General features: G+C 46.1%; 1 protein-coding gene across 3 annotated transcripts in view; it reads left to right on the top strand.

Moving 5' to 3' along the window:
* The window catches only part of PRICKLE2 (prickle planar cell polarity protein 2), a 329,015-nt gene that overhangs the window by 209,588 nt on the left and 104,621 nt on the right, over positions 1-14,806 (top strand). The window contains exon 1 of one of the 3 annotated variants that reach the window (XM_045493431.1): positions 2,634-2,777. The exons of the other annotated variants lie outside the window; for them this stretch is intronic. The gene's annotated coding sequence lies outside the window, so the exon portion shown is untranslated. Of the gene's footprint in view, positions 1-2,633; positions 2,778-14,806 lie in introns of those variants that run through there. 3 annotated transcript variants of the gene reach the window in all.

Raw genomic sequence — 14,806 nt, 5'->3', positions numbered from 1 at the left:
AGGTAGGCACTATTACTCTCCCTCCTCTGTACCTGAAAACGTATGGCCCCTCATCCTGCAGTCAGCTAATATCAGAGCCGGGGCCCGTCCCCAGGCCATAGCTTCCCTCCCCCATGTTGTTTTGTGAACTCTTGTAAAGTTGGTAGTCACGTGCCAGCCTGCCTCTTCATTGCTTTCCTGCCAGTCACTTGTGAACTGCTTGTCAGCATTCTCATATGATAGTAAGTACATCAAAGAGTAGTGGGCTCGCCTTCAGATGAGGAAACTGGGACACGGGCATAGAAAGTTGAAGTGACTTCTCCATGGCCACCCCAGGGTAGGATGCCTCATTGCCATTGGTGGCCCCCAGTTGTAGTATCTGCTGATCCTGAAGTATCCTGAAGGATACTGAGGTCTAGGGGAACCGTCCGCTTCCCCACATGCCCTGAGCTCTGCACGATGGAGACCGAACGCAGAGTGTTGCTCATGGGTTTGTACTCTGTTTCTCTTAGTGAAAAGTTACGCCAGTCCCGTGATTTTCACCCTGAAAGGTCTTCTCTGAACCGGAGAGAGGCATTCTGAAAGAAGTTATTAAGCATTATTAATACAATTACATATAACAAAAGACATAATTTAAACTTCCCCACATCTGACAAAGAAATTCATTTGAAGCTTCAGGAACTCCAGCTGGAAGGGCAGAGCTCATCAGAGTGGGTTCTTCAGTCCGGGCAGTATGGGCAAGGAACCGTGCTGGCTGCTTTGTCCTCGGGGACGCTTCTGTGCATGATGGACTACACCTGTCTCCTAGCTTCCCCAGTCCCCCCTATCCCCCTCACGCACCACCTAAGGAACCCGCAGCACTCCCTTGAGCTCAGGCACAGGGTCGAGGCATATTGGCTTGCACTTGGCTCTCCCCTGGCCCAGCATACTGCCTAGGCAGCATTGAAAGAACAATTGATTTTAAACAGTAAAAGATGACCATGGAAATACTCCAAGGATAGAAACAATGACCATCCTAGTGGAAAGAAGGCCTTGGTGATTTTTTTTTTTTTTTTTTTTTTTTTACTTCATCCAAAATGTCGGAAAGAACTGTTATTTAGTGAGTGTGATATCGTGTCAATCCTCACTATGGTTGCATTCAATATTTTTACTTTATCGCCTCAGACTCTGAGCTAGGAGAGAGCAAACACTGTGTCTGTGCTTAGTCCTCAGAACAGTGCATGGCACAGAGCAGATGTTCAGAACATACTAAATGAGGGGTTGGTACACGTGAAGAAACTGAACACCCCCAAGAGTTAAGCTACTAGTCCAGGGTCCCATCACTTGCATAAATTAAAGCTGGGATTCGGACCCAGGACTTCCCAGCCCTGTTGAGTTCTTTCTTCATGATTCCTTGGATGGGCCCCTGTTGGTGCAGCAGATGGGGAGTTAGAGATCCAATTAGAGACCCAAAGGTCTGGTCGGAGATCCGGAAAATGTGAGTTCTAGCCTGTCCTTGCTGAAGTCCCATTGTGACTATGGAAAAAAAAAACCCTTCTCTACTCAAAGCCTCAGTTTCAGAATCTGTAAAATGGAAGAATGGAAGCAGTGCTCTCTAAGGGTCTCAGGGTCCTCAAATGCCCCTGGGCTGATTTATGCTTTCTCATCTCTTCTACTCAGGAGGAGCTAGGGTCAGGGGTTAAGGGAGGGAATGACTCATTCATCACCCAGGCACCTGAGGAAGGTAGTCTTGTGTTTTATTTCAGACGTGCACAAAAATTCGAGGAGGACCTAGTCTCCAGGCAGCAAACACCCGTAAATGAAAGTTAAAAAGAGAAAAGTAGAGGCATTTGAAGACTCGACACAGTTTTGGGGGAGGAAAAGACGAGCTAGGATTCCACTCCTGGGTTGGTGCATAATATAATCTGAAACAGGCGCTCAGGTTGATAACTGCCCAGATTTGATCCCCAGCACATAAGAGCACAGCCTTTAAAAAAGAAAAAAAAAAAAAAAAAAAAAAAAAAGGCATGTATCTTTAAAGCCTCTCTTCTTACCGGTGTTATTTTTGTATTCCTTCAGAGGTTACAAAGCTAGGGCCTTTGCATCCCGAGAAGGCTTTCTTCCCTTCTCCCTGGCTCGGGGATTATTGATTTGGAAGGCGAGGCTAATTTACATGTAAATAAATCTCGGTGCTGGGCAGCGGGACGGGACGTCCAGATGCCGTGACTGACTTGCTGACGTCACGGCTTCATTAGCATGCGGAGGATGTGGGCACTGCAACAGCGACTTCTCCGGCACCACCAGCCTCTCCAGCGACAGTTATTATTATTAGTATTTTTTTTTTTTTTTTTTTTTTTTTTTTTTTGGCCGAGCTGCACATTTCCTGGTTCAGTGTCTTGGGCTCTGCGACCAGCTGACTGGTCGCCCTGAGTCTGGCTCGTTATCAGTTGGTGACGCTGAAGCTGGGGTCTGTGACTTCCTGCAGATTGAGAAGCTGGGTTCTCTGGAAGGCAGTCGGATCCAGAGGAAGGGTAGAAGTCACACTTTTTTTCTCCCCTCCCCTGGTGGGTGCCCAGCAGGGTCTCCATCCAGCAGTGCTGTTTTCCATGAGCAGCTCGGGCTGGAGCCTGCTTCTGCTGTCGGGAAGGGTCTAGATTTTGAGGAGGGTTTCCAGAAGAAGATGCTTTGGCTGCCTGCGGTCCTGCTTGCGTTCTTAGAAGCCAGACCCGGGGAGAAAGTGAACTGTGGCAATTGACAAGCTCAGAGGGTCTGGTTGAAGCTTCTCCCAAGACTGAGCATTTTATCCTCCCTGGAGATAGGTAAGAAATTTGTTCTGATTCACATATTAGACAACTGTGTATTTTCTAGGGAGGATGAGAAGGCTGGATGTAAATGGTTTGCATTAGGAGAGGTTATCACAGCTCCATTATCTTGGTCAAGTGACATTTTTAGTGGTCCTCTGGCACCTTTTACCTTTTCTATGCTGATTAGAAAGCTCAATTGCAAAGTGACATGTCACAGCTGTAGGGAGTCTTGAAGAAACGCTTCAGTCTTAGTGCTTTAGAAGCAGCCGTTCTGTAAAGGAAGTGCAGTTATCTTTGCAAAATAATAATAAAAGGGGAGAGGGTTTAAAAACCAAACACCTGGTAGTGTTCATCCCCAGTAGTCATTTCTGCTCAGGGTGTCAGAAACCATTAGAGCGTCTGGGGAATGAGGAGTTAGCTGAGACTTCCAGGTGAAGAAATGGTGCTTGGTTAATTCGCGTTTAATTTTAGCCAGTGCTTTCATATTAGAGATGGTGACAGAGCTCCCAAATACGACTGCACAGCCGGGCTGAAACACATGACTCACTGTGTTCTCTACATTGGGTTTTTAGAGGAGTGCTCATACTCTTTAGAGGAGTGCTCCCCACTCTTGGTTTCCCAAAAACCAATCATAGCATTACTAATCTGCCATGGAGGTCTTGCGATGAAATCCAGATCTTTAATCCCATTACTCATTGTTGTGTGGTCCTAGAATATGCTGGGGTCTGACGGGACTTTTATGAACCATAAATAATCTGGGCTGGGCCAAATCACACCAGGGTAAGTGATCTGTACCAGATGCGATGCCATCCGCCGGTCCAAGCGTGGCTCTTGTATAATTTAGGCACATATATTATTTCCCCGGCAAGAGAGTTCTGCTTCCAGGCGGTGCATCCATGACCACAGTCAGGGGAGGGCCCCAGTGTGCCGTGAAAATGTCGGCATGGACTGCCATGGACCAAAGCCTCAGCTTGCAAGGCTGCAATTTGCTTTGCTTGAACATCTCTTCCCAGAGAGTGTTGTAAACCATCTCAGTGAGACTTAAACTAAATGAAGCAGCCTGGCCTCCTTGCTGGAGGCCGAATTGGCAACTCTGATCCTGCTCCCTAGAAGGTTTATTGGCTGCTGATGGCTTTCACAGATGGGTCAGGATGAGTGTCCTCATGGGCTCCAGAGTAAGTCACAACTTTGACAAAATTGCCATGTTTTGGAAATTTGGATTTAATGGCTCCTCGTGTGCTTGTAAAGGTTTTGCCTTTCCATCAAACGCTCCTTCCCCTCAGAAATTCTTTTTTTTTTAAATTAAAACACGTAGGCTCCTTTGGGCATTTTGGCCTATAAATAGTCATGGAGCCGCCAAAATTAATAAAATAGCGTTGTTTGGAATGGCAGGTTTGTGAAGGTTCACCATACAGTGGAGGGGAATAAATAGAAATGGAGGAAGGAAGATACATTGATGGAAGCCTAAAGAATGAGAAAGGAGCTTAGGGGTTAGGCAGGACGGCATAATGTTGACCGAGGACTCAGACTCTGGATTCAGACAGCACCCAAGATACTTAGCGCTCTCTCTCTGAGGAGTGATTCCTGACTGTATAACGGGGACAGCGCTAGAACCTATAGGTGGTGTGGCAGGTATACGGATTTACTGAGATGACAGAAAAAGCACCCAGCACAGTGCTCGCCACGTGGCAAATGTTCAGCAAATGTTAGCCATTACTGCCGCCACTGTTGCCTTTTTATCCTTATTATTATAAGCATCGTTGCTAAAAACAAAACGGTCCACTGGAAAGGCAATATGTTTCCATCCATTTGTCTGCAAAGGGGTGTTGCTAGCAGAAAAGGTGTCCTCTCGAGTTCCTGTAATGTCCACCTCCGTTCCCACTCAAGGAAACTTTGTACCCTACTGATGGGATTGACAGAATAAGGGGTGCCATCCAGGGCTGCCGGATTTTGCGGAACTCAAAGTGGCCGGATGGTACAATGAAAATCATTTAGCACTAGCTGGTGCTCAGGCATGCTTAAAGAAGGTCTCCTGTTTGGGCAGCTGACAAGTCACATGCAGAAAGCTGTGGGATCCAAATTGGAATTGACGTATTTCTGGATTTCTGTGCGCGTTTCTCTTCAGTTCCAACTTTGCCTGTGAGAGGCGGTCCTCTTCTTTCTTCTTTTCAGTGCAGACACTTCGCATTTTTTTTCTCCATCTTGAGAGGCCTTTGGCTATGGGCTTCAGCTGCTGGTTGGGTCCTCAGAAGTTCCAGGGCTGAATATATATCACCATATGGGTGTCTCCAGTGTGGAGGTGTGCCGTGAGGGGAAAGGAATAGGCCATCCTGCCCTTGTCTGGTCTCCGCTGACACAATAGGTCTCTTCCAGACTTGTGAGTGTAGTCGCACAGTTTGACAGCTGTTTCTAGCCTCTCTTCTGAACATCTTTTAAATTTATGTTAAATGGAGCTCCAGTGTGGGGGTTTGAAAGACAAATGGAGAATGATTAAAGGAGCCAAAGGAATCTCAGGAGACTCAGAATTGGAAGCTGGTCACTCTTGGTTTCTTTTGTTGTTTTTTTTTTTTTTTAGTCAAGTTGCGTTTGCAGAGAGAATTCTTTTTTTTTTTTTTTTTTAATTTTTTTTTTTTCAACGTTTATTTATTTTTGGGACAGAGAGAGACAGAGCATGAACGGGGGAGGGGCAGAGAGAGAGGGAGACACAGAATCGGAAACAGGCTCCAGGCTCCGAGCCATCAGCCCAGAGCCCGACGCGGGGCTCGAACTCACAGACCGCGAGATCGTGACCTGGCTGAAGTCGGACGCTCAACCGACTGCGCCACCCAGGCGCCCCTGCAGAGAGAATTCTATCTATATCTTGATAACAGCCCATTTCCCTTACATCTCCTGATGGCGTGTGTGGTGTTGAGAGCATTGCCTGACCACTCTGAACTTTGGTTTCCTCGTGTAAAAATAGGAAATCAATTCTCCTGAGCTCACTGGCTGTGAAATGGTGGCTGTGGTGTCCTTGCCCAATTCTTGGTACCTACTAGGTGTTGGGACTTTATTTCTTGCTGGTACCAGTAACGTTCATATTTCCCACTAAATCCAAACCTGTGAGCAGCAAGAGGTAGCAGCTTACGTGCTCGTTTGATGGAGGAAACTGAAGGCCACAGAGGGAAAACACCTTACCTTAAATGACACAGCGGTGACAAGTGTTGGTGCCTAGTATAATGCTGCTTCTACACACATCAGTTCCGAAGGGTCTGAGTTGGAGTGGAGCTTTTCAGCACCCCACTGCACTGCCAGGTGCGGATTAGCAGAAATGGCTGTCTTCAGAAGCCTGAAGACATGGTCTTCTCTCCCCTCGGTTGTTTTCGAACACACGCCAGTGACAATGTTCTGTCCCTCAGACAGAATTGTGGCTTTCGTTTGGCCGAGGACTCTTCTTTTGTGTCTGAAGGCCCTTCAAAAATCATTCCCTCTTCCCTCTCTCCCTGATGGTTTTACTTAAAAAATCAGCCAGGTCCTGGTGACTGTGAACTGTCACAAACTAAGAAGCTTTGGGGCTAGGCCCTGGGAAAGTGTTCGCCTCATTCGTGTTCATGACTGGTACTTGCCGCTTTGCTCTTGTCCCAACCTGTAAAGGTTTTTAATGAAATGTTCATGTTTTTATAATTTGTGTGTGTGTGTGTGTGTGTGTGTGTGTGTGTGTGTGTGTGTGTGTGTGTGTTTGAATGATGCAGGAGAGAAAATGTTGGATAAGATCACACTGAGTTTCCAACAAGGTAAGCTCTCCAAAATCTCGCTGCGGACTTGGTCAGTTGAGTTTGGAGACTTGGTTTTCTTTTTTCTTGGGCCTGTTGTTTGAGCAGCTCTTTGTTCGGAGTCTGAAGCCTGGGGCTTGCTCATTTTGTTATTTCCCTGGGGACAAGGCAGAGGGAGAAAGAAGCAAGGAAGGGGGGGGGGGAACTAGATGGAAGGGTTAGGAGGAGGGGAGGAGGGAAGCAGCCAGAATGCAGAAGCAGCTGAGAGAATATCAGAGCGGTCTCCAATCCACCATAAAAGTGTAAAGCTGAAGGTTCCCCGTGGGTGAAGTTGCAACTCAAAGGCAGGAGCCTCTGTTCTCCTTCAGCTAGAAATTCCTCTCCCCATCTGTCCTATAGAATTCATAGTGCAGCCATTTTAAATCCTCAAGCCCTACTGGTGGCTAAACACAGCATGTGTTTTCCACCAAAGCACCACGGGCCATTTTGAAAAATGCATTATTTAAAAAGAGCACGTTTTCAGGTACAACATGAACCTGCCTTTCCATGGTGGGTCTAGATGGTAAACTTCCAGCACATGTGTGGCTATAAAGTCTGTCAAAATCAAGTTGGTTGAGACTTGATTGATTGAGACTTTTATGAGGAGATATGACCCTGGAGGGGGGCACAGAATCCGGAAACATCACTAGTTGGAAGTGGGGGCCTCAAGGAAGTCAGGGCTGGCCTCGTGTGGGAAAGTGTTACCAGAGTCGTGCTCACTCAGAACAGCAGAGTGAACCCGTAGGAGGAAAGAAAAATAGCGATTTCTGGTATCCCCCTTCTTGCTGGTCCTAGATTTGAGCTCCTGTATGTACAGCATCCCAAGGCACCGGAGGGATCACAGGCATCATTTACTCCTTGGAATATGGCACAGGGTTGGAGCCCAGCTTGGTACCTTTGACAGTATGGCACTCTCTGTGCCTCATGATGGATGTCTGACTTGAGTAGCCTCCATATCGCTCACTCCAGGAGCGTCCCTGGCCCCAGAGTGCCCACCCCTTCTGGGCTTCGTAAAATCAAACCTTACCAATGTGATCCGGCCCCATCCAGGGTTAAAAGTAACTAGGACAGGAATTCTTAGCATTTCATTTCAACTGGGCAGGATGCCATTTTTCCAACTCTTTTCTTGGCATCCATTCATCACTTGCGAGTCCTCAGAGATGCTTGTTCAGGAAAGTTCCAGAACTCAGCTGAGAAACAACCATACTTTCTGTGGTCACAGGGTCAGATAGGTTTTCAGAGTAGCCGTTAGTGTACGTGTAAGAATGTTTTGGGTGTCTGTGTATCTGTCTCTAGTCTGTGTGTTAGCGTTTATGTGAATATGTAGAAAAAGCAATAACTGTCATCAATGAAGCACCTACTGTGGACTAGCTGACATATAAGATGCTTTACATACCTTGCCTTATTAATTCTTGCAGCAATTATGCAGCTAGATATTATTAGCTCTGTTTCCTAGAAAAGAAACCAAGACTCCTAGCAGTTAAGTAACTTGCCCAAGGTTACACAGACAGTAAAGAGTAAAATTGGGATTCAAACCCAGGATAATCATCGTCCAAAGCCTAAGTAACGTCCTTTATCTTGGGACCTGCTTACACTTCCTGCCATAAGGTACGCTGCACGTGTTTTTTCTTTGTCTTCTAGATCACTTCTGTGGATCCCTCATTTGAGGAACATTTCATTATTTAGCTCTCAAATTAAAATCCTTTCAGTTAATCTTGTGATAAGATGAGAAGCAACCATGAAGAGGCTAAAACAGAACACCGTTTTTGAATGTGGCTTTTAGAATAGAAGGGAGGTTGGTTGGAAAGTCAGTTAAGACCCACTGAGATGAGGAGTAAAAGCTAAAGGCCAGTGGAAGCAGCCCTTTGTCGGACCAGAGGCAGGGTGGGAAATTCTGCTGTGCTGAAATTGTAGGCAAACATGGGCAAACCCAGTTGGAGTGTAGACAGGGGCCAACCTTGTTAGCTTTTGATCCCCAGTTGCAGGCACATCAGGTTCTAACTAGAATATATGTGTTTCCCTTTCTGAGCTTCCGTTCTTTCATCCCTAAAAGGGAGGTCCTGAATCAAATAATCTATAAGTTCTCTTCCAGCACTGACCTTGATGAGTGTGAACTTTCCGAACGAAACTCCACCTCGTCGGTGGAGGCATGTGATTTGCACCGTCGGTTGCTCTGGCACAGAGAACTTGAAGGTCAGGTTTTATATCAGGACCTGACCCTCTGGGCTGTGGATATGTGCTGCAAGATGAGAAGCGGCGGCCCTCCAGAGAGTGACCTGGAGCTTCCTGGAGGCACATCTGACCTTTGGAGGCCTCACGCTAGTGAAGCGGGTCCGCATGATCCTGCCCTGTGTTGGGGCTGCTCATTCACTCCTAGAAGTCTCCAGGGCTGTCACCTATGCAAGCATCCTGCAGAGTGCCAGACAGTGAGGTTGCTCCGGCTGAATGTGTATGCATCTTGGGGCGTTGCTAAAATTCAGACTTAGCATTGTTTTCCCTAAAGGATTTTATTTTCATTTTAAATTTATTTATTTAATCAATTACCTACTTAATTACTTAATTAAACCTGCATGCGAGCAGGTAGAATCCCCAGCAGGCTCTGTGTTGTCAGCGCAGAGCCCGACGCGGGGCTCGATCTCACAAACTGTGAGATCATGACCTGAGCTGAAATCGAGAGTCAGATGTTTAACCGGCTGAGCCACCCAGGCGCTCCCAGAGTCAGGATTTTTAAATTGTTATTTTTTAATGTTCTTTGCTTTTTGAGAGACAGAGACAGCATGAGCAGGGGTGGGGCAGAGAGAGAGAGAAAGAGAGAGGGAGACACAGAATCCAAAGCAGGCTCCAGGCTCTGAGCTGTCAGCACAGAGCCCGATGCGAGGCTCGAACTCACGAGCCGTGAGATCATGACCTGAGCTGAAGTCGGACGCTCAACCTACTGGCACCCCCCAGAGTCAGGATTTTTAACACGGTTCCTGGTGATGCCAATGGTGCACCTTCTAGGCCATTTTTATAACAGAGTGTTCCACGGGAAAGAAAATTTACCCCAATTCAGAAATCCTGGGTTCTTTCTAAATTTGTTTTTAATATTTGTTTTTGAGAGAGAGAAAGAGAGCATGAGTGGGGGAGGGGCACAGAGAGAGGGAGACGCAAGAATCTGAAGCAGGCTCCAGGCGTTGAGCTGTCAGCACAGAGCCCGACACGGGGCTCAAACCCATGAGCCATGAGATCATGACCTGAGCCAAAGTCAGACACTTGACCAACTGAGCCACCCAGGCACCCCCAGAAATCCCAGGTTCTAATCCTAATTATATCATTCCTTATTCGAGTACACCTCAAAGAAATCACTTAGCTCCTACAGAGATTCCCCTGCAGAGTTACAAAAATAATTAATAACATTTCATGACTACTTATTGTGTGCCAAGCATTGTGCTCACGATTGTATGTGCTGTATCTTATTTAATAGTCATGATAATACTCTGTTATCATCTGTATTCTACAGAAGCTAAGCACAGAGAGGTCACACAACTTGTCCAAGATCCACGGCTAGTAGACGGTCAAGCTGGGATTTGCATGTATACCATCTGACTCTGGAACTTTGGCAACTTGTAGGGATGATAGATGTGAAAGATATTGGAACTTACTTGTGTGTGTGTGTGTGTGTGTGTGTGTGTGTGTGTGTGTGTACACAAACATACCATAGAAACAAATACACTTAATTATTAAATATATTAAATGTGTTTATTAAATTTATTAGATGTATTTATTTCTCTGGTATGCCCATTTAAATAGTCAGGGCACCTGAAATTATAAGAAGTCAGTGAGGTGTTTTCCAGATGAGGTTGTATTTGTCTTAAGTAAAAAAATGTTCCAGTTTATATGAATTAAAGTCAAATGCTTTGTGAAGTTTTGAAAAGCATATGTGTTTGCACTGTTGTCTTGGGTAGTTCAACTAGCCCCCTCTTATTACCTAAGAGGGATATTCAGAGAAAGCAAGGTTCTGGTTTCCTGAAGTTTTGGTTTTTTGGAATTAAATCCAAGTTGGTGTTCAGTCTTATTTTTGGACAATATACCCCATCACCTTTCTGCCTTAATAGGAAGAGCAGGGTTACCCATTTGAGGGTTCCTTGTGATTTAAGACATGGCAGGCGTGCAAACTATGATCCTGAACATGAATTCCAGGGAATTTGTTCTTCCAGTGGAAGTCATAAGAGATTGATTGTGAGCTTTCTCTGGCTATGATATCTGTCACCTCACTGGACACCAGGCTTTGATCTGGCAGGATAAGCAGATGTCTGCTTTCTTCCCTCACTCCTCCTTGTTATTCCCCCCCCCCCCCCCAAGAAGCTTCTATTTGATGGATAGAGGAAATCTTCTTCAGTGGGGAAAGTTATTTGAATGTGTTTTCATGTTTGAACTCCATTCTCAGAAGCATCCCGACCGTAGAATTCGTGTGGCAAATCCCTGGTGCCTGTATCGCCAGGCCCGGCTCCCTGTGCATTGCAGACCCCACTGATGAAATACTACACTCTCCTTGTCACCCCCCAGCAAAGCCTCAGAGTCTTTCTCAACACAGCTCACCAGGCAGCCTGGGCCCATCCCTTGGAGTTGGCCCAAGAGATTTAACCTACCCTCAACGTCTACCCTATTGGAAGTTTGTATTAGTTGAATTGTCCATGAATTGAAGCTTTAACAGGGCTTTTTTCTTGTTTCCCTGGGATACATGCATCCTGTTGTTCTGATTAATTTGGTGAGGCTTCTTCAGGTTCCTGTCACTTCCCATCGCCCGTGGTGTGCGGTCTTTATCCAGCTTTCCTGCTGTGACGCTCCCGGGGGAAGACCCACTTAACAATGAACTGTTTTCCATAGACGTCCACTGGACAGTTGAGCCACTGGTTAGGTGGTCAGTGCATCCGGAATGGCTGCTTTTGGCTCAGCCACTGCCCGGCCCTGCGTTCCAGCCCTTCCCTGATAGCTTATCCGTCACGGTTCAGGAGTTCAATTACGGTTGAAGTCTACTACTTGCATTTGAGTTTATCGTCTCAGAAGTCGCCTGGAAAGCCTGTCTGGCCTCGATGCTTGCCACCAACTGGAACAGTGAGCCCCCACCCGCCCCTCATGCTTCCTGTGGAGCTTGGGCCCCTCTGAAACACCTGCCTCATTAGGAAGTGGTGTGAAAATGCAAAGCATTCACATATTCCTCTCCTGGTGAAGGAGCTCAGGTTCCTGCTCGAATGGCTTCTGAAAGGAGAATAGGTGGAAAGCAGCCTACGTGCTGGGCTTGACTGATCAGACTAGCTTCAACCTGCCTTCCCTGCACTTTGTCGTCTCATTTCAGGGGCCTGACCTGCTGCCTAAACACCACCACAGTCTGCCCTTGCAGGCTTAAACGTTGTTTTAAATTCTGCACCATTGACTCGCTAAGGTTCAGCTTCCTGAGTGGTAACTATATCATTTGCTCTCTTTTTTTTTTTTTTTAAAGAGAGTGAGAAGTAGAACATCTGCAAGATACAAGGCACTGTCTCTGGCCCTATGGGGAATATCAGAGAAGTTCTTTTACGCTTGACCAGGTGTTTTTAACTTGGAATCCATGAGCACCAAAGGACCAGCAAAGATTAATGAACTTTTTGAAATTAAATGCAGAAATTTCTGTGAACACGTCTATGTTTTTTTTTTAAGGGACAGGATCTCTCCACTTTCATCAGATTCCTAATGACGAAGTAACCCCAAAGATTAACTGGATGGTAGATGGTAGATGGTTGTAACCTCATCCAGGAAGATCTCTAAAGGTTACTATGGGACTGAAAAAAACTATATCCTCCCACTCTGCGTGAAAGCACAACGCTTCTCTGCGTGACTGCCCAGGAGCTAATGTTAAACTCTGTGCAACCAGGAGAATTACCTGGTTCTCTTTCCTTCTGCAGATGGGTGAATTGAGGTCTGCTGTCGTAGGTCCCAAGGCCAAGGCGGTATTTGTTTCTTAGGTGTTTCAGAGACCTTTTTGTGTTCGTTTGACAGTTGAACAATTTTTTTGAATATGTGCTTTGGGTTCAGTCAGAGGTTTTCAGTCTTTCAGTATATCCAAGGTGTCCTTCCAAACGCTAGACATTCTGCAATGTACTTCACAGAATTACATTACACTCTAGCTATGGTACGGTTCTCATTCATTCTTGACCATAAATATACTCTTCTCCACCTTTGCCTTCCTCTTTGAATACTTTCATTTAATCCAGGAAAAAGGCAGTCTGTCTTTGGTCTGGTTTTGATGATCTCCTACCGATCATGAGTGTAGTAGACTCACAGTCTACATTTATGGCATCCTTGTAACAATATACATTTTCAGTTATTGCAAAAAAATAAGTGTAAAGAAAAGAAAACTTTACACAGCGATCACATCTGGTTCGCATGCCCGTGAAAGGTTCAGAGCCTTCTGGTTGAGAGCTGCCAAGCTAGATTCTGGGCTGGGCATTAGGGATTCAAAATTTTAAAGAACTATACCTATCGACTGCTTACTGTTCTTTTTTTTTTTTTTTTCCAACGTTTATTTATTTTTGGGACAGAGAGAGACAGAGCATGAACGGGGGAGGGGCAGAGAGAGAGGGAGACACAGAATCGGAAACAGGCTCCAGGCTCTGAGCCATCAGCCCAGAGCCTGACGCGGGGCTCGAACTCCCGGACCGCGAGATCGTGACCTGGCTGAAGTCGGACGCTTAACCGACTGCGCCACCCAGGCGCCCCAGACTGCTTACTGTTCTTGACACAAGATAAGCTCCTTGACTTTGTGGAAGTTACATTAGAGTAGGAAAAGTATCATGAACACATGGACACGTAAGACAGTTTCTGATAGTGACAAATGTTAAAAAAAAAAAAAAATTGAAGGATAATAGAACAGTCAGTGAATGAGAAGGGGAAGAGGGCTTTTTTCTGTAGGGTCCTTGTCAGAGGTGACTTTGAGTGACGTGACTGGTAAAGAGTAGGCCAGCTCATAAAGAGCTGAGGGAACGAAGTTCCAGGCAGAGGAATAGCCACCGCAAAGATCCTAAGAGAAGGATGGTCTTGGCAAGTTCAGAAGACACGTTAAAGGTCAGCGTGGCTGAAACACAGTAGACAATATGGAGAGTAGGACAAAATGAAGTTGGAGAGAGAGGAAGGGGGCAGGTTATACTGGACCTTATGGGCCAGGATTCTCATTGCATTGGGAAGCCAGCAGTTGAAGCAGGAGAGCTGAGTGTTATCTCCCTCCTTTTAAAAACAAACAGCTGGTAGAAAATAGATTCTAGAAGGTAGGGCTGGAAGCAGGGAATTAGAAGTAGGCTGTTACAATAGCCCAGGAAGAAGGTCCTGGTGAATTGGCAGGAGAGTAAAGGCTAGAATAGTGAGAAGAGCTAGTGAAGAGATGACTGAGACTCATCCCATCCACCAAGGAAGTCCACAGTCTGGACCGTTGTTCATGGTAACAACTAGGCCAAAAGTGTGTGGGCGTGGCTATTTCCTGTAGACTTTGGGGCTTGGGAGTACGTCGAGGGGGCATACATCCTTCACCCATCACTTTGTTAAAATCTGAATACAACCAATTCTTAAGTATTTTCCAACCCTTACTCCTGTAGACCATGTGAGTTCAATTCATCAAGGGCTTCTTTCCAATAAACTATGAAACTAGGAAATGTTATTTTCTTTCTGTGGACTTCCCTCAGTCCTCTTGCTGCTGCAGAATGAGGAAACTAGTTGTGGCTCCGAACAAAACCACAAAAACCATTCCATAGATCCAGCTTCCATAGAAGGAAAATCAGCATCTTGCCATTTTTGCCTCGCCCCCCTGTGGGAAACCCTGAGAAATTAGTTTTGTTTTGTTTTTTCCCCTGGACTTGACTGAAGCCAGGTCTCTCCTGAAAATAAAGTCTTTCCCTATTGTGTCTAACTCAATCTGAATCGCGGGGCTTTACTTCCAGCATCGGTATTTGGTAAACACCCAATTTCTTGATGTTCTTGTTTCCCAAATCTGCTGGGGTTGTCTTGAGCCTTTGGCCCCATTCACTGAGGAACACAGATTTCTGGGAAGTTTCTGCCTCAAGCCCTTCAGCACGGATATTAAAGGGCCCCTGTCAAGTTTTGAAGGGTGTGACCATTGCCAGAATCCCCACAAGCCAAGCCCCTGAGGGATGCTGTTGCCAGCTGGCCCATAGCCACACCAGAAATGGCTGGATTTCAGTGGTTCTCTGTGTATGCAGCTGGCTGAGTTCCCCTGGATGAAAGGCAGCC

This window comes from Leopardus geoffroyi, chromosome A2 (genome assembly GCF_018350155.1).
Source record: "Leopardus geoffroyi isolate Oge1 chromosome A2, O.geoffroyi_Oge1_pat1.0, whole genome shotgun sequence".
In the NCBI taxonomy this organism is placed as follows: domain Eukaryota; kingdom Metazoa; phylum Chordata; class Mammalia; order Carnivora; family Felidae; genus Leopardus; species Leopardus geoffroyi.
The sequence above is the reverse complement of the archived record's forward strand: the minus strand, read 5'-3'. Positions and strand labels throughout refer to the sequence as shown.